Raw genomic sequence first — 19,353 nt, forward strand, 5'->3', positions numbered from 1 at the left:
GAATGGACAAGGGAGTCACGTAGGGAGTGATCCCTGCGGAATGCAGAGAGGGGGTGGAGGGAAAGATGTGCTTAGTGGTGGGATCCCGTTGGAGGTGGTGGAAGTTACGGAGAATAATATGTTGGACCCGGAGCCTGGTGGGGTGGTAGGTGAGGACCAGGGGAACCCTATTCCCAGTGGGGTGGCGGGAGGATGGAGTGAGAGCAGATGTGCGTGAAATGGGGGAGATGCGTTTGAGAGCAGAGTTGATGGTGGATGAAGGGAAGCCCCCTTCTTTAAAAAAAGGAGGACATCTCCCTCATCCTGGAATGAAAAGCCTCATCCTGAGAGCAGATGCGGCCGAGATGGAGGAATTGCGAGAAGGGGATGGCATTTTTGCAAGAGACAGGGTGAGAAGAGGAATAGTCCAGATAGCTGTGAGAGTCAGTAGGTTTATAGTAGACATCAGTAGATAAGCTGTCTCCAGAGATAGAGACAGAAAGATCTAGAAAGGGGAGGGAGGTGTCGGAAATGGACCAGGTAAACTTGAGGGCAGGGTGAAAGTTGGAGGCAAAGTTAATAAAGTCAACGAGCTCAGCATGTGTGCAGGAAGCAGCGCCAATGCAGTCATCGATGTAGCGAAGGAAAAGTGAGGGACAGATACCAGAATAGGTATGGAATATAGATTGTTCCACAAAGCCAACAAAAAGGCAGGCATAGCTCGGACCCATGCGGGTGCCCATAGCTACACCTTTAGTTTGGAGGAAGTGGGAGGAGCCAAAGGAGAAATTATTAAGAGTAAGGACTAATTCCGCTAGACGGAGCAGAGTGGTGGTAGAGGGGAACTGATTAGGTCTGAATTTTTTCAATGATTTAAAGTTCCCTGGCCCCCACCGCTTTACTTTCACCATGGATGTCCATCCCTATATACTTCCATCCCCCATCAGGAAGGTCTCAAAGCTCTCCACTTCTTTTTGGATTCAGACAGTCCTTCCAGGAGATACTTCACCTGTGAGTCGGCTGGGGTGACATACTGCGTCCGGTGCTCACGATGTGGCCTTCTATATATTGGCAAGACCCGACGCAGACTGGGAGATCATTTTGCTGAACACCTACGCTCTGTACGCCAGAGAAAGCAGGACCTCCCAGTGGCCACACATTTTAATTCCACATCCCATTCCCATTCTGACATGTCTATCCACGGCCTCCTCTACTGTAAAGATGAAGCCACACTCAGGTTGGAGGAACAACACCTTATATTCCGTCTGGGTAGCCTCCAACCTGATGGTGTGAACATTGACTTCTCTAACTTCCACTAATGCCCCACCTCCCCCTCATACCCCATCCATTATTTATATACACACATTCTTTCTCTCACTCTCCTTTTTCTCCCTCTGTCCCTCTGAATATATCCCTTGCCCATTCTCTGGGTCCCCCCCCCCTTTTCCTTCTCCCTGGGCCTCCTGTCCCATGATCCTCTCGTATCCCTTTTGCCTATCACCTGTCCAGCTCTTGGCTCCATTCCTCCCCCTCCTGTCTTCTCCCATCATTTCGGATCTCTCCCTCCCCCTCCCACTTTCAAATCTCTTACTAGCTCTTTCTTCAATCAGTCCTGACGAAGGGTCTCGGCCCGAAACGTCGACTGTACCTCTTCCTAGAGATGCTGCCTGGCCTGCTGCGTTCACCAGCAACTTTGATGTGTGTTAGTGGGAAGTCAGAGGATTGGGGAACTTTTAAAATCCAACAGAAGGCAACATCCAGGGAAGTTTGGCCAGGTGGATTCAGAATTGGCTTGCCTGCAGAAGGCAAAGGGTCGTAGTGGAGGGAGTACATTCAGATTGGAGGATTGTGATTAGTGGTGTCCCACAAAGATCTGTTCTGGGACCTGGATGGGACCTTAACGACCTGGATGTTGGGGTAGAGGGGTGGGTTGGCAAGTTTGCAGACGACACGAAGATTGGTGGTGTTGTAGATAGTGTAGAGGATTGTCAAAGATTGCAGAGAGACATTGATAGGATGCAGAAGTGGGCTGAGAAGTGGCAGATGGAGTTCAACCCGGAGAAGTGTGAGGTGGTACACTTTGGAAGAACAAACTCCAAGGCAGAGTACAAAGTAAATGGCAGGATACTTGGTAGTGTGGAGGAGCAGAGGGATCTGGGGGTACATGTCCACAGATCCCTGAAAGTTGCCTCACAGGTAGATAGGGTAGTTAAGAAAGCTTATGGGGTGTCACCTTTCATAAGTTGAGGGATAGAGTTTAAGAGTCGCGATGTAATGATGCAGCTCTATAAAACTCTGGTTAGGCCACAATTGGAGTACTGTGTCCAGTTCTGGTCACCTCACTATAGGAAGGATGTGGAAGCATTGGAAAGGGTACAGAGGAGATTTACCAGGATGCTGCCTGGTTTAGAGAGTATGGATTATGATCAGAGATTAAGGGAGCTAGGGCTTTACCCTTTGGAGAGAAGGAGGATGAGAGGAGACATGATAGAGGTGTACAAGATAATAAGAGGAATAGATAGAGTGGACAGCCAGCACCTCCTCCCCAGGGCACCACTGCTCAATACAAGAGGACATGGCTTTAAGGTAAGGGGTGGGAAGTTCAAGGGGGATATTAGAGGAAGGTTTTTTTACTCAGAGTGGTTGGTGGAGGCATGTACACTAATGAAGTTTAAGAGACTAATGGACAGGTATATGGAGGAATTTAAGGTGGGGTGTTATATGGGAGGCAGGGTTTGAGGGTCGGCACAACATAGTGGGCCAAAGGGCCTGTACTGTGCTGTACTATTCTATTCTATGTTCTAAAAAAGCCATGCGGGGGGATTAAATATGAAGATGAGCTAGTCAACAATATGAAAGAGAATACAGTTTTTTTTTCAGATATATAAAGAGTAAAAGAGAGGTGAGAGTAGATATTAGACCGCTGGAAAATGATACAGGAGGGGTAGTAATGGGAGTCAAGGAAATAACGGAATAACTGGATAAGTATTTTTCATTGGTCTTCACTGTAGAAGACACCAGCATTTTGCCAGAAGTTCGAGAGTGTCAGGGGTTCGAAGTGAGTGCAGTTACTATTACTAGCAAGAAGGTGCTTGGGAAGCTGAAAGGTCTGAAGGTAAATGGGTCACCTGGAGCAGATGGACTACACCCAAGGTTTCTGAAAGAGGTGGCTGAAGAGATTGTGGAGGCATTAATAATGATCTTTCAAGAATCACTAGATTCTGGAATGCTTCTGGGGGGGGGGGGCTGATAAATTGCATATATCATTCCACCCTTCAAGAAGGGAGAGAGGTGGGAGAAAGGAAATCATAGCCCAGTTAGTCTGACCTCGGTGGTTGTGAAGACAGTAGAGTCAACTGTTAAGGATGTGGTTTTGGGGTACTTGGAGGCACATGACAAAATAGGCTGAAGTCTGCATGGTTTTCTGAAGGGGAAATCCTGCCGGGGAAATCGTGTTAGCATTCTTTGAGGAAATAACAAGCAGGATAGACAAAGGAGAGTCAGTGGATGTTGAGTACTTGGGTTTTCAGAAGGCCTTTGACAAGGTACCGCACACGAGACTGCTAAACAAAATAAGAGCCATGGTATGACAGGAAATGTACTAGCATGGATAGAAGATTGGCTGATTAGCAGGAGGCAAAGAGCGGGAATAAAGGGGGCCTTATCTGATTGGCTGCTGGTGACTAGCAGTTTTCCAGAGGGGTCGCTGTTGGGACCAATTCTTTTTACTTTGCATGATATAATTTAGATGACGGAATTAATGACTTTGTAACCAGGTTTGCGGACAATACGAAGCTAGGTGGAGGGGCTGGTAGTGTTGAGGAAACAGGGAGGCTGCAGATGGACTGATTAGAAGAATGAGCAAAGTAATGTCAGATGGAATACAGCATCGGGAAGTGTATAGTCAAGCACTTTGGTAAAAGGAATAAAAGCATAGAATATTTTCTAAATGTGGAGAAAATTCAAAAATCTGAGGTACAAAGGTACTTGAGAATCCTCATGCAGGATTCCCTAAAGGTTAACTTGCAGGCTGAGCTGGTGGTGAGGAAGGCAAATGCAATGTTAGCATTTATTTCAAGAGGACTAGAATATAAAACCACGGATGTAATGCCAAGGCTTGATAAGGCACTGGTGAGGCCTCATTTGGAGTTTTGTGAGCAGTATTGGGTTCCTTATTAAGAAGGGGTCTAAAGCTGACATTGGAGAGTGTTCAGAGAAGGTTCATGAGAATTATTCCGGGAATGAAAGGCTTATTATGTGAAGAGAAATTGATGGCTCTGGGCCTGAACTTGCTGGAATTTAGAAAAATAAGGTGGGGGGGGGGGTATCTCTTTGAAATTTATCAAATGTTAACAGGCCTGAATGGGGAGAGGGTGTTTCCTATGATGAGGGAGTCTAGGTCCAGAAGGCACAGCCTCAGGATAGAGGGATGTCCATTTAGAACAGAGATGAGGAATTTCTTTAGCCAGTGGGTGGTGGATCTGTGGAATTCATTGCCACAGGCAGCTGTGGAGGCCAGGTCACTAGGTGTACTTAAGGTGGAGGTTGATGGCTTCTTGATTAGTCAGGTTACGGGGTAAAGGCAGGAGAATGGGGTTGGAGGGAAATGGATCAGCCATGTTGAAGTGGCAGTGCAGAATTTATGGGCTGAATGGTCAATTCTGCTCCTGTGTCATGGTCTTATCAGCAGGTTGAGGAGTAGGTGTCAATTCTTACAGTGAGGTCAGTGTCTAGGTCTTGAGTGAATTAGTTGAGTTTTTACAACATAGTCCATAGTGCCTTTCGTAGTCCACGCCCTTTAGGTTTTGGGCACAAATCAGCAGAACTTCTGGATTGTATTTTGTTGTTTTCATCTGAACAGTTCATCCACAATGATAACTGTGGAAAAGCTCAAGAAGTGACTATTCAGCCTGATAGTCTTGTGCATTGTCCACACAAGTTTCTCCTCGCCCTTTATGAAATCCATCACCATGTGGTTCTATTAACCTTTCCCTTGTGTATTATTTAGTTCTTCTAAATACATTAATGTTATTTGCTATGTTAAATTTAACTAAGGGCAATTTCACATGAACTAGCCAAAATGAACGTGGTTGCAGAATTAGTCAGTTGAAACTCGGTGAATACTTCAGAAAAGGAAGAATAGATGCTTTGCAACACGAAGGAATTAATCCCAATGGGAGCATGCGCCATTTGTGGTTAACTACAAAGTTAAAGAGTGACAGACTTAAAGATAAAGCATACATTTATACAGTGATCATAAGAATATAAAAAATGGATGAATGACAAAGGTTAATAAGGAAAGAAATGGAGTACAAGATAAAGTGAGCTAGAAATGTAATAACGTGGTGAAAGATTTTATAGATAGTTAAAAAATGTTAATTAAGTGAGCATTAGTATGAAGGGAAGCGAGACTAGGAAATTAAATATGGAGGAAGCAGATGAATTAAAAAGAATTTGCATGGGTCATGACTACAAAGGATATATGTAATATCCCATAAATAACTGTGCTTTGGGAATTGGAAGGGAGGGGGAAAGAAGTCTGGAAAATGCAATCACCAGTGCAATGTTACTGGGCAAATAGTTGGAGCTGTGGGATGATAGCCCTACACTCTGATGGACTTCATCACAGGGTCTTAAAGGAAGTGGCAGGTGCATTGGTTTTACTTTCTCCCAATACTCTCAACTGAGGGAAGATCCCATTTCATCAGAAGATGAAACTTCACTGTTAAAGGGGAGGCAGACAGAAAACAGGAAATTGCAGACTAGTTAACTTAGCATCTAACAGAGGGAAAACTTTGCAAGTTATTAATAAAGATATCGTAGCAGGGCAGTTTTTGAACTTGAGGCTAAAGGGAAAAAAAACAATATGGTTTTGTGAAGGAGTTATCATAGACTATAGAAGAGTACAGCACAGGAACAGGCCTTTTGGCCCACAATGTTGTGCCGACCCAGCTTAAAAGCAAATCAAAAACACCCAAACACTAATCCCTCTTACCCATGCCATTGTCCATATCCCTCCATCTTTCTTATATCCACATCTCTTAAAAGCTTCTCATGTATCTGCCTCTACCACAATACCAGGCAGTGCATTCCATGCATCCACCACTCTATGGGGGGAAAAAAAACTTGCCCCTCACATCCCCTTTGAACCTACCCCCTCTCACCTTCACTGCATGTCCTCTGGTATTACACAGTTCTACCCTGGGAAACTGGCACACCAATTGTGAGTTGGAGAGCTCCAAGAGAGGAGGTGGAACACAGGTCCAGGAGCAAAGTTTAAAAGGGAAACTCGGCTATAACCGGCACACCAATCGTGAGTTGGAGAGCAGGGAAGGTTCAGGCATAAAAGGGAGACACTGAGGCGAATCGGTCATCAAAGGAGCAGTCATCGACGGAGTGGTCTGAGGCAGAAGGGTAGGGCCTTGGCAAGGTAAGTGGGTAGATAGGCTTTATTTTTTCCTTGCATTTTTTTTGGAGGAATAGAGAGCATTTCTGTGGGGTTAGTACTTTGCTCTGGGTGTCAGATATGGCAATCCTGAGGTTCTTCCAGTCTCCCAGATGGCCTCATCTGCACCAGATGCATCGAGATGCAGCTCCTGAGAGATCATGTTAGGGATCTGGAGCTGTGGCTTGATGACCTACAGCTTATTAGGGAAAGTGAGCAGGAGATAGATCGGAGCTACAGGGAGTTTGTCGCCCTGAGGCTGCAGGAGTTGGATAAGTGGGTGACTGTCAGGGAAGGGATGGGAAGAGCTAAGATAGTAGAGAGCACCCCTGTGGCCATCCCCCTCAGTAATCGTTATCTCGTTTGGGATGCCGTTGGGGGGGGTGGGGTGTGACCTGACAGAGGACGACCACGGTGATCGGGTCTCTGGCATTGAACCTGGTTCTGTGGTGCAGAAGGGAGAGAAGAAGATGAGGAATGCAGCAGTCATCGGGGATTCCATAGTGAGGGGAACAGACAGGAGGTTCTGTCAGCCTGATAGAGATACTCGCATGGTGTGTTGCCTCCCAGGTGCCAGGGTAAGGGATATCTCGGATCGGGTGCAGAGTATTCTGAAGGGAGAGGGTGAATAGCCAGAAATCTTGGTACACGTTGGTACCAATAATATAGGTAGAAAAAGGGAGGAGGTCCTAAAGGGAGAATTCAGGGAGTTGGGTAGGAAGCTGAAAAGCAGGACCTCCAGGGTAGTAATCTCAGGATTGCTGCATGTGTCACATGCTAACGAGCGCAAGAATAGCATGATCAGGCATATTAATGCATAGCTGATAGACTGGTGTAGGGGGCAGGGCTTCAGATTCCTGGATCACTGGGGCTTGTTCTGGAGGACGAATGACCTGTACAAAAAGGATGGGTTACACCTGAACCCAAAAGGTTCAATATCTTAGCAGGCAGGTTTAATAGAGCTATTAGGAAGGGTTTTAACTAATTTGGCAGGGTATGGGAACTGCAGTGATAGGGCTGAGGAAGGGGCAAACAGAAATAAATCAAAGGTAGCGTGCAACAGAGATCAGTGAAAGGACAGGCAGGAGATGAGCCAGTGGGATAAGATACAGGGCAATAGAGGTGTGGTGCAGTTAAAGCAGAAAGCAACAAATACTGGACTGAAAGTTTTGTATTTGAATGCACACAGCATATGAAATAAAATGGACGATCTTGAAATTCAGATACAGATCGGCAAGTATGACATTGTGGCCATCTCTGAAACTTGGCTAAAGGATGGCTGTCATTGGGAGCTGAACATCCAAGGATATACAGTGTATCGGAAAGATAGGTTAGTAGGCAGAGGGGATGGTGTGGTCTGTGTATAAGAAATAATATTAAATCATTAGAAAGAAATGACATAGGATCGGAAGGTATAGAGTCTCTATGGGTTGAGTTAAGAAATGACAAGGGTAAAAGGACCCTAATGGCAGTTGTATACAGGCCTCCAAACAGCAGCTGGGATGTGCATTACAAATTACAACAGGAGATAGAAAAGGTGTGTCAGAAGGGTAATGTCATGATAATCGTTGGGGATTTTAACATGAAAGTGGATTGGGAAAACCAGGCCAGTACTGGACCTCAAGAGAGAACAGCTTGTTGTTGAGTCCACCTGGGGATCGGCTGTGCTGGATTGGATATTGTGCAATTATCTGGAACTGATAGGAGAGCTGGAGGTGAAAGAACCCTTGAGGAACAGTGATCACAATATGATTGCGTTCACTTTGGAATTTGAGAAGGAGAAACTAAATTCCAATGTGTCAGTATTTCAATGGAATAAAGGAAATTACAATGGCATGAGAGGGGAACTGGCCAAGGTTGACTGGAAAGAGACACTAGCAGAAGGACAGCAGAGCAGCAATGGCTGGAGTTTCTGCGAAAAATGAGGGAAGTGCAAGACAGATATATTCCAAATAAGAAGAAACTTTTGAAAGGAAGAAGGACACTACCGTGGCTGACAAGTGAAGTCAGAGCCAAAGTAAAAGCAAAAGAGAGGGCATACAAGGAAGCCAAAGCCAGTGAGAAGATAGAGGATTCGGAAGCTTTTAAAAACTTGCAGAAGGAAACTAAGGCCATTAGGAAGGAAGAGATGAATTATGAAAGGAAGCTGGCGACTAATATCCAAGAAGATACTAAAAACTTTTTAAAGTATATAAAGGGTAAAAGAGAGCTGAGGGTAGACATAGGACCAATAGAAAATGACACTGAAGATATTGTAATGTGCCGCAGAGATGGCAGAGGAACTGAATGCGTATTTTGCATCAGTCTTCACAGTGGAAGACATCTGCAGTATACTGGATATTCAAGAGCGTCAGGGAAGTGAAGTTTGTGCAGTGAAAATTACAACTGAGAAGGTGCTCAGGAAGCTTAATGGTCTGAGGGTGGATAAATCTCCTGGACCTGATGGAATGCACCCTCGGGTTCTGAAGGAAGTAGCTGGAGAGATTGTGGAGGCACTAACAATGATCTTTCAACAATTGATAGATTCTGGCACGTGGCCAAGTGGTTAAGGCATTCGACTAGCAACCTGAAGGTCGTGAGTTCAAGCACCAGCGAGGCAGCATGTTGTGTCCTTGAGCAAGGCACTTAACCACACAATGTTCTGCGATGACACTGGTGCCAAGCTGTATCGGCCCTTGCCCTTCCCTTGGACAAGATCAGTGTCGTGGAGAGGGGAGACTTGCAGCATGGGCAACTGCTGGTCTTCCATACAACCTTGCCCAGGCCTGCGCCCTGGAGAGTGAAGACTTTCCAGGTACAGATCCATGGTCTCGCAAGCTAAATGGATGCCTTAATGACTTAAAAGATTCCGGCATTGTACCGGATGACTGGAAAATTGCAACTGTTACTCTGTTATTTAAGAAGGGTGTGAGGCAGCAGAAAGGAAACTATAGACCTGTTAGCCTGACATCAGTGGTTGGGAAGTTGTTAGAATCTATTGTTGGGGATGAGATTACGGAGTACCTGGAGGCATATGACCAGATAGACCAAAGCCAGCATGGTTTCCTGAAAGGAAAATCCTGCCTGACTAACCTACTGCAATTTTTTGAGGAAATTACAAGCAGTGTAGACAAAGGGGATGCAATAGATGTGTTGTACTTGGATTTTCACCAACCTTTGACAAGGTGCCGCACATGAGGCTGCTTAGCAAGGTAAGAGCCCATGGAATTACAGGGGAGTTACTAGCATGGGTGGAGCATTGGCTGATCGGCAGAAGACAGAGAGTGGGAATAAAGGGATCCTATTCTGGCTGGCTGCCGGTTACCAGTGGAGTTCCACAGGGGTCGGTGTTGGGACCACTGCTTTTTATGATGTATGTCAATAATTTGGACTATGGGATTAATGGATTTGTGGCTAAATTTGCCGATGATACAAAGATAGGTGAAGTGGGTAGTGTTGAGGAAACAGCTAGCCTGCAGAGAAACTTGGATGGTTTAGGGCAAGGGTCCCCAACCTTTTTTGCACTGCGGACCTTTTTAATATTGACAATATTCTTGCGGACCGGCCGACCGGGGGTGGGGAAGGGGGGGGGGGGAGTAGGGTTGCCAACGGACAAGAGTAGCAGTCAAATGCGTTGAGCTTACCCAAGAAAGACTACCATGACCATGAAGCCTTGCGTGGGCGCCAGTGCACATGCGTGACTTGTGCATGCGTGTTTATGCCGATTTTTTTTTTTTCTACAAATCGTTTTTGGCAATTCTGTTTGCGGGGGGGTGTTAATCACGACTGGAATATAGGTGATAAGTGGCTAATACACTCAATTTCATTTCTAAAAGTGTTTAACGAATTTAATATTAAACACACAGCGCATATTTTCCTCGCAAGAATATAGTGATAAGTCAATTGTAAGTCACTTATAAGTCAACAGCATCATAACATTTTAAGTAACGTTTGGATATTAAACACACAGCACATATTTTCCCCGTATAAACATATGAAATAATTGCAACACACCAATATCGCTGAATCAGTGGGAGCCCTGGGCTTGTTTCCCTGCAACAAGACGGTGCCATCGAGGGGTGATGGGAGACAGCGATACTCGAAGGGGGTTCCTTATGTCCAGTCCATTCCGCAATTTAGTTTAAGTTGTGTTCATTGCAGAAAACCCCACTTCGCAGAGATATGTCGGAAATAGAAGCAACGTTTTCAGTGCTTTCGTGGCTATCTCAGGATATTTAGCCTTGACTTTGATCCAGAATGCCGGCAGAGATGTTATGTCAAACATACTTTACAGCCCGCTGTCATTTGCAAGCTCGAGGAATTGATCTTCTTCCTGCGCTGACATGGATGACGCTCGGGTAATGACCTCGCGTGCGTACAAGTTCAACAGTGGGCGTGACAGGGAATGAGGAAAGGTGCAGCTGACTCATATCGCCAAACCATATTGTTTCCTCGCGGCCCGGTAGCACATGCTTTGCGGCCCAGTGGTTGGGGACCACTGGTTTAGGGGAATGGGCAAAGAAGTCGCATTGAAATATAATGTTGGAAAGTGTATGGTCATGCACTTTAGTGGAAGAAATAAATGGGCAGACTATTATTTAGGTGGGGAGAGAATTCAAAATGCAGAGATGCAAAGGGACTTGGGAGAACTTGTGCAAGATACCCTAAAGGTTAACCTCCAGATTGAGCCAGTGGTGAAGAAGGCGAATGCAATGTTGGTCTTCATTTCTAGAGGTATAGAATATAAGAGCTGGGATGTGATGCTGAGGCTCTATAAGGCACTTGTGAGACCACACTTGGAGTATTGTGTGCAGTTTTGGGCTCCTTACTTTAGAAAGGATATACTGACATCGGAGAGGGTTCAGAGAAGATTCATAAGAATGATTCCAGGAATGAAAGGGTTACTGTATGAGGAACGTCTGGTGGCTCTTGGGGTTGTATTCCCTGGAGTTCAGGAGAATGAGGGGGGATCTCATAGAAACATTCCAAATGTTAAAAGACCTGAATGGATTAGATATGGCAAAGTTATTTCCCATGGTAGGGGAGACTAGGACAAGAGGGCATGACTTCAGGATTGAAGGGCGTCCACTTTGACTGAGATGTGGAGAAATTACTTTCGTCAGAGGGTGATAAATCTGTGGAATTTGTTGCCATGAGCGGCTGTGGAGGCCAAGTCATTGGGTGTATTTAAGGCAGAGATAGATTGGTTCTTGATTAGCCAGGGCATCAAAGGGTATGGGGAGAAGGCAGGGGAGTGGGGATGACTGGAAGAATTGGATCAGCCCATGATTGAATGGCAGAGAAGACTCAATGGGCCAAATGGCCTACTTCTGCTCCTGTATCTTATGGTCTTAAACATGCAGAGATGTAAAGGGACTTGGGAGACCTTGAGCAGGATACCCTAAAGGTTAACCTCCAGGTTGAGTCAGTGGTGAAGAAGGCGAATGCAATGTTGGCCTTCATTTCTAGAGGTAGAGAATATAAGAACAGGGATGTGATGTTGAGGCTCTATAAGGCACTCGTGAGACCACACTCTACTCTCTCTATGCCTCTCATAATCTTATAAACCTCTGTTAGATATTTGACCAATTTATTGGAAATTCTTTGTAATATGCTCTGTGCATAGTCAGGAACTGGTAGATGTACTAAGAATTTTAAAGGCATTTGATAAAGTGCTGCATCAAAAGTTATTGTGGAAAACAAAAGCTCATGATTCGGTGGTAAAATCCTAGCACAGATAAAAAAAGTCGGCTGGCTAACAAGAAACAGAGAGTAGCCATAAACTGGTGGTTTATGGCTGGCAAAATGCAAATATGTTCCACTGGTGTGTCAGCTTTTACCATTTATATAAATAACATAGAGAAGGGCCTGATGAGTGCTGATGATAGGAAGATATGCAAGGAAAGTAAATTGGGAAGAGGATGTAAGGATCAAAGGGTGATAGATAGATTAAATGAGTGAACAATGAGATGGTAAATGGGGAAGAATGTGGGAAAATGCTAAACAGAAATATATGGTGAGAGGTTGTGGAGTATACCAGGACATTCAAATCATGTACATCAAAGCATTGAAGCATCCATTGAAATGCTGTTTGTGCCAACGACCAACACAGGACGAGATCGGCTGTCCTCAGCATACCAAGTGTTGACATGCTTCTGGTGCCAACACAGGGTAAGTTAGTTAGGGGCATACTAAGTCCTATGTAGGAGGAAACCAGATCACACAGAGGAAAACCATGTGGTCACAGGGAGAACGTACAGTACTAACTCCTTATAGTCAGCGATGGGAAATGAACCACGATCCTACAGCTGGTGCTGTAGGGCATTATGCTAACCGCCACACTATGGATATGGCAAAGCTGTTATCATTTATAAGGGAGTTAAACACAGGAGTAGGCAAATTATGTGTCTCTTATGGTGAGGTCACATCTGGAGAACTGAGTACAGTATTCTTGTCATTATCTAATGAAGGGATGTAACTGCATTGCTAGCAGTTCACACTGATGCCTGGTGCAATGAAAAACTCATTCACAGCAGCATCACGGGCCCATGGCATCTGATACACATCATTCACAAGAAAAACAAATTAATCATAGTTTGGACAAAATGATACAAGAATTAACATAGAACAAAAAGTTCATTGTTGTGGTCATAGTATTGTTATAATATGATTAGGGTTGGGCAGGTTGATTCAAGAACTAAATAGTTGAATAGCTGTTCATGAACCTGGTGGTGTGGGACTTGAGGCTTCTGTACCTCCAACCTAATGGTAGCTGCAAGAAGAGGGCATGGCCCAGATGGTGGGGTCTTTAGTGATAGATATTGCCTTCTGGAGGTAGCACCTCTTGTAGATACTACTGATGCTGGGGAAGGATGTGCCTGCAATATATTGGGCTGAGTCAAAAAGGGATCTCTTGTGAGATCAATTACTAACGATCTCATGAGTACCACGTTGTAATTGCACACTCAGTAAAATCAAATCCCAGTTGGATTTATTAGTGATTATCTTAATTATGGCCCCTAGTTCTCATCACCATAAGTGGAAGTATATTTTTTTACAACCCCAGTCTTTTCTAGAGAAAAGATCCCAGCCTGATGTGATTTTCCTGATAAGCACCATTCCTCTGTTTTGGTTTCAGTCCAGTAAACCTCTTTGCTGTTTCCCTAGTACTGCATAAGATATGGGTGCAGAATTAGACAATTCAGCCCATCGAGTCTGATGATTTTTTTCTCACTCAGCCCAGAACTGTTGTTCACAGGTTTCAAAAACGTGGTCTAAACACAGTTTGATACTTGCTTAACAAATTTGCTGCTTGTCATTTCCAACTTCCCTACCTTTTTATTATGTCTCTCAAGATGTATCCAGTTGGGGAAAAATAAAACAACTTGAACTTTCAGAGGAGTTTAGACAGTGTTAAGTACGAGACTGTTTGAGAGATCCAGCCAGGTTCAGGTTCATGTAATGTCAGAGTTATGCAATGAAAGAGTTCTGTTTGAAACAAGTTTGGACAAGAATTCGGCCAGATGCCCTCTCACTGTATACATCATTATAAATCCCAGAAATATGCATGGAATTTGGGTTTGGAGGTGTAGACAATAATTTACATTATTATAATAATTTACAATAATTTGCATTACTGTGCAAAAGTCTAAGGCACATGTATATACGTAGCTAGGATGCCTAAGACTTCTGCACAGTAGTAATTATGTATTGCACTGTACTGATGCAGCAAAAAAAAGCATATTTCATGATATGTGAGTAATGATAAACCTGATTCTGATATTGAGAGTGGAAAGGGGGCAGGGACAGGGGAACCATGGTTGGGAAAGGGGAAGGGAGAGGGGAGGGACTGAGACATTCTGTAATAAAACAATTGTTTGGAATCAAATGACCCTGCCTGGTGTCTCGGGGCTGGGTGTGTCTGCACCCACAGCACCAGCATTCCATCTCTGCCACTTGTTCCAGACTCCTTAACCTACCCTCGCAATTTCCAAGATCCTTTGCTCCCGTCAGACTTACAAACTCATTCTCTACTCCACGTTGACAAATATACTGCTGTGCAAAAATTCTTAGGCACCAAAACTATCTATATGTGTCTAAGAATTTTGAACAGTACTGTATTTCCAGTTATTCATTCACAGGATATGGACCTCACTGACAATGTTGACAATTGTTGTGACACAACTGAGGAATCAGCGAAGGGTTAACCACAGCAATGGGAGTGAAGGCCTATTTAGACCAGATTTCCTTCCCTGGACAAGAACAAGATGGGTTTTTCAAAGTTCAAAGTAAATTTTATTATCAAAGTACATATGTCACCGCATACAACCCTGAGATTCATTTTCCTGTGGGCATACTCAGCAAATCTATAGAATGGTAACTGTAAACAGGATCAACTAGCGTGCAGAAGACAACAAACTGTGCAAATGTAAATAAATAGCAATAAATAATGAGAACGTGAGATAACAAGTCCTTGAAATTGAGATCATTGGTTGTAGGAACGTTTCAATGGATGGGCAAGTGAGTGTTTTATTCAAGAGCCTAATAACTGAGGGGTAGTAACTGTTTCTGAACCTGGTGGTGCGAGTCCTGAAGCTCTTGTACCTTCTACCTGATGGCAGCAGTGAGGAAAGAAAATGACCCAGGGACCTCTGATGATGGATGCTGCTTTACTACCGCAATGCTCTGTTTAGTGTGCATCCCACTACCTTTTGTAGGATGACATTTCAGGCATTTCATCGACCTCATTACTGAGAATTTTTTTTTAAATTTTCTGAAATTTAAATTATTCCTCTCCTATGGTGTGGTTCAAACTCAAGTTTTAGAAGCAACAGTCCAAATATATGGATGCTTCTCAAGTAACTTTATCACTCTGCACAACACAATTGCTTTAATATCGCATGATAAAACAAGAGTGCAGGATTTAATTTGCATAGATGTGAATGCTATGCCTAGTGTGCCTGTAATGCTGCTGCAAGTAGGGTTTTCAGTGCACCTGTGCATACATGTACTTGTGAACATAACAATGAACTCAACTTTGGCTTTGACTTTGAGACTGGGAAACTAGGCGCTTGTTCCCCTTAATTTTGGGAGAGCTAAGGATTGAGAGTGTTTGTGGATTAAATAAGGGAGATATTTTTCCCACTGGCAGGACAGTTGATTGGCAAATAAGCTAGATTAAAAATTGACAACAGTGTGGAAGGGAAACTGGAACGTGTTTACATGCCTTTAAATATAGCAAGTTGTTGTGATGTAGACAGCACAGCCTGAAAGTGTGTTGAAGCAGATATAATAACTTCCAAAAGAAATTGGTTACATAGTTAAATTGAAAGATTTGTAAGTTTATACAGGAAGGTGAGTGGGGAGTGGTTCCTTTAAAGAGCCAGATATATATTAGATAGCTAGGGTGCATAAGACTTCTATACAGTACTGTAGCAATTTTATATATTGCACTACTGTTGTGAAATAAAACAAATTTCATGATGTGTGAGTGATGATAAATCTGATTCTGATATGGGTTTCTATTGTGGACTGAAAGGGGGCAGGGAAAGGAAAATCATTGTTGGGAAAAGGGGGAGTGGGAAGCACCAGAGAGACATTCTGATCAATAAACCAATTATTTGAAATTAAATGACCTTGCCTGGTGTCTCAGGGCTGGGTGAGTCTACAGCTGCTGCACCACCACCAATTCTGGCGCTCTTTCTCAGCCACGAGTCCCACACTTGTTTCGTGGTGCTCCAGCCTCGCAATACCCAACATCCTTTGCTCCCGCCGGATTTACAAACTCATTCTCTGCTCCATGTTGACAAAAACAGTACTGTGCAAAAGTCTTAGGCACCCTAGATATATAATACATAATGGCTCTTTCAAGGAACCACTCCCCACTCACCACCTTGTATAAACTTGCAAATTTTTCAATTTAACTAGTCATACTTTATTAATCCCGGGGGAAACTATGTAACCAATTTCTTTATATATCTAGGGTGCCTAAGACTTTTGCACAATACTGTAAATAAAATGGGCTGAATTGCATCCTTTTGTATTGCAACAGTCTTTGATTTGATCAAAGACTTTCTTGCACATTTGAATTGGGTAACTCTCATAAAATGGTGGAGGAACTCAGCAGGCAGCATCAACGGAGAGGAATAAAGAGCCAATGTTTCAGGCTAAAAGCTGATTTATGCTTGTGCATACGGGCTACGCCGTAGGCCTGATTTATACTTTTGCATAGCCCTACGCCGTAGCAAGCATGCATAGTTGTGCCTGCGTCACTCTGCAATTCACCGCCAAAACGCGAGTTGGCGGTGGGGTTTCTATGCCACTGTATTGAGTTTCTTCGTGCAAGACATGGACGAGGAATTGCATTTCAAATATTTTCGGATGCCGGCAGTTAGATTTGACGATTTGGTTCATCGTCTCCAACCATTTATTTCGCATCAGTGTACAGACATGGCGGAGAAAAGCAATCGGAAATGCGATGCTACCAAGTGGACCAATCACAGTTGTTGCAGTCTGCGTCGCCACGACGCTTGAGTTACATTCTTGGGGAGGTACACGTCACCCTACGGCGTACATGTGACGCACAAGTATAAATCGTCCTTAAGACTCTTCATCAGGACTGGAAAGGAAGCGGAAGGAGGCCAGAATAAGATGGGGCGGGGAAGGGAAAGAGTACAGGCTAGAAGGTGATGGGTGAAACCAGGAACCAGGTGTGGGGAAGGGGGGATGAAGTGAGAAGCTGGGAGGTGATGCTTGGGAAAGACTTGAATTGGGTGAATTAAGTAGTTGTGACCCCCCATCCACCCTGAATGTGGAATGTTGATGAGCAGACCCACAAAAGGACAGTGACTTCTTCTACGTTTCACCTCTGGCAATGGCTGATCTCCCATTCATTAAACCACACCCTCATCTATTGATTTTGGCACATTAACTGCAAAGCTGCTGTTAATTAGTAGCTGCATAGAATACAGATGCTTGAGATGTACTTTGTCAAACTTATTTTGAGACAGTCAGTTCCTCAGCCACCTCTAGAAATTCTGTCCCAATGTCCTGTGAACAAATTTTTTATTACATTTTTTCACAATAAAGGTTATCCTTTATTAAGGGGTCCTGGAAAAAGTGTCCCAGCTCAAGGCATCAACTGTTTATTTCTTCCGGTAAACGCTGCCTGACCTGCTGAGTTCCTCTAGCATTTTGTGTTTGTTGGTCTAGATTTCTAGCATCTGCAGAATCTCTTGTACAAAGGATATCCTTAAAATCTTAAAGATATGCCAAAATAATCATTACAGCTGCATTCAATACAATTCCATGAACATTGGTTAATAAAGTTTCATATAAAACATGATCATATAGTAAGCAGGATGTGAGATAAAGCACAGAAATATGGGTCTTCACCCTCTCAGGTTTGTTCCTTCAGACTCAACCTCAATTTCACAATTCTGCCTGGTCCCTGTATCTCTTTAATTCTGCTAAGAGTCCAAAATTCTGTTAGTCCTGGTATTGGGTACATTAATAAAGGTGCAGTGATATGCCTCTGTGATTGAAAATTTTTAAAAGATGAATAACTCTATGAGCGTTGACTTTTACCGTCATATGTTCCTTACCCTAAGGGTGTGCATGAAAACCTCATAATTTACAAGTTCAGTTGCTTTCATGCATCAGCTTTTCTTGGAAATATAGCCTCATTCTTTTATCATCATTGGGTATAAATAGTCTAACTCCATACCCAACAACACTTGGAGAGTACCTTCACCAAGAGCACTGTAGTGGTCCTTTTCACACACAGCACCTCCTCAAGGGCAGTTAGGTTGGACAATAAATGACAAATTTGTTAACAATGGCAACAACCAACTAAAGACTCTCTTAAAAGGTTGTCCTCCAGCCAGTGGCAATCTGATTTCTTTTGTTCACTAAGAATCTTGTGAATCAATGAGCTTAACATTTCAGTCCTAATTTAGGGGCTCAACCCAAAACATGGACATTAGGCCCGCGCCTGGTCCTCTGAGTTCCTCTCAGATAGTTTGTTGCTCCAGATTTCAGCATCTGCAATCTTCTGCGAACTCATTTTTCTAAACTTCAGAGAACATGGGCTGATTTATTCTCAAACACAACCATTTTATTTCATTGTTTAGTTATTGAGCACATTTATCTGTTTGAGCTTGAATGTCCACACAACCAGCTTTCATCCACATAAATGGAGCAAGAATTCCTTTCACTTGTATCGTGACTATTATAATAAAGGCAAAGTGGTGTGTATCTTTCTAGTTGTCTTATGGTACAGGGGTCCTGAAATCCCTCTGAATACAAACCTATAATAACTTCCTATCATTTAAGAATTGTTATTTTTTTCCCCATTGCAGTGAATAACCATATGCTTCTTTCTGATGTAACTTTGGTTCATCAGTAAACTTTGGTTCATCAGTAGACTTTGATAGATTCAGTTCCCTAATGAAGTCACTAATGCAGATTCTGATTGTAAGATGATCAATATGGAGCACTAACTCAGGTCTTGCCTCCATAGCAGCTGCTTGACCTGTTGAGCATTTCCAGTGGTATATTTCCAGCGTTGTATTTCCAGCGTTGGTAGGGCTGCAGAATCTAGCACTGATCTTTATGGCTCCTCACAAATAGCAGTCGTCCATCCAGATATATGTAGATTCATTTATTCCCATTGCTGTCTTTTAACCAATTACCAAACAATTTATATATAGTGCCTGTAAGTACATTGTGTATCACGGTTTCACATGGCATCTTATGTAAAGCCTTTAAAAGATCTAGATGTATCTTTGAGATTTCTCTTGTACACTATACTTGTTAGATCCTCAAAAAACTGAAAATTACAGCTATATAAGACACTGATCAGACCACACCTGAGTACTGTGTTGAGTACTCCAGGAAGGATGTGGATACTACAGAGAGAATGCAGAGGAGATTTACAAGGATGTTGCCTG

This window comes from Mobula birostris, chromosome 20, assembly GCF_030028105.1.
Source record: "Mobula birostris isolate sMobBir1 chromosome 20, sMobBir1.hap1, whole genome shotgun sequence".
Classification (NCBI taxonomy): domain Eukaryota; kingdom Metazoa; phylum Chordata; class Chondrichthyes; order Myliobatiformes; family Myliobatidae; genus Mobula; species Mobula birostris.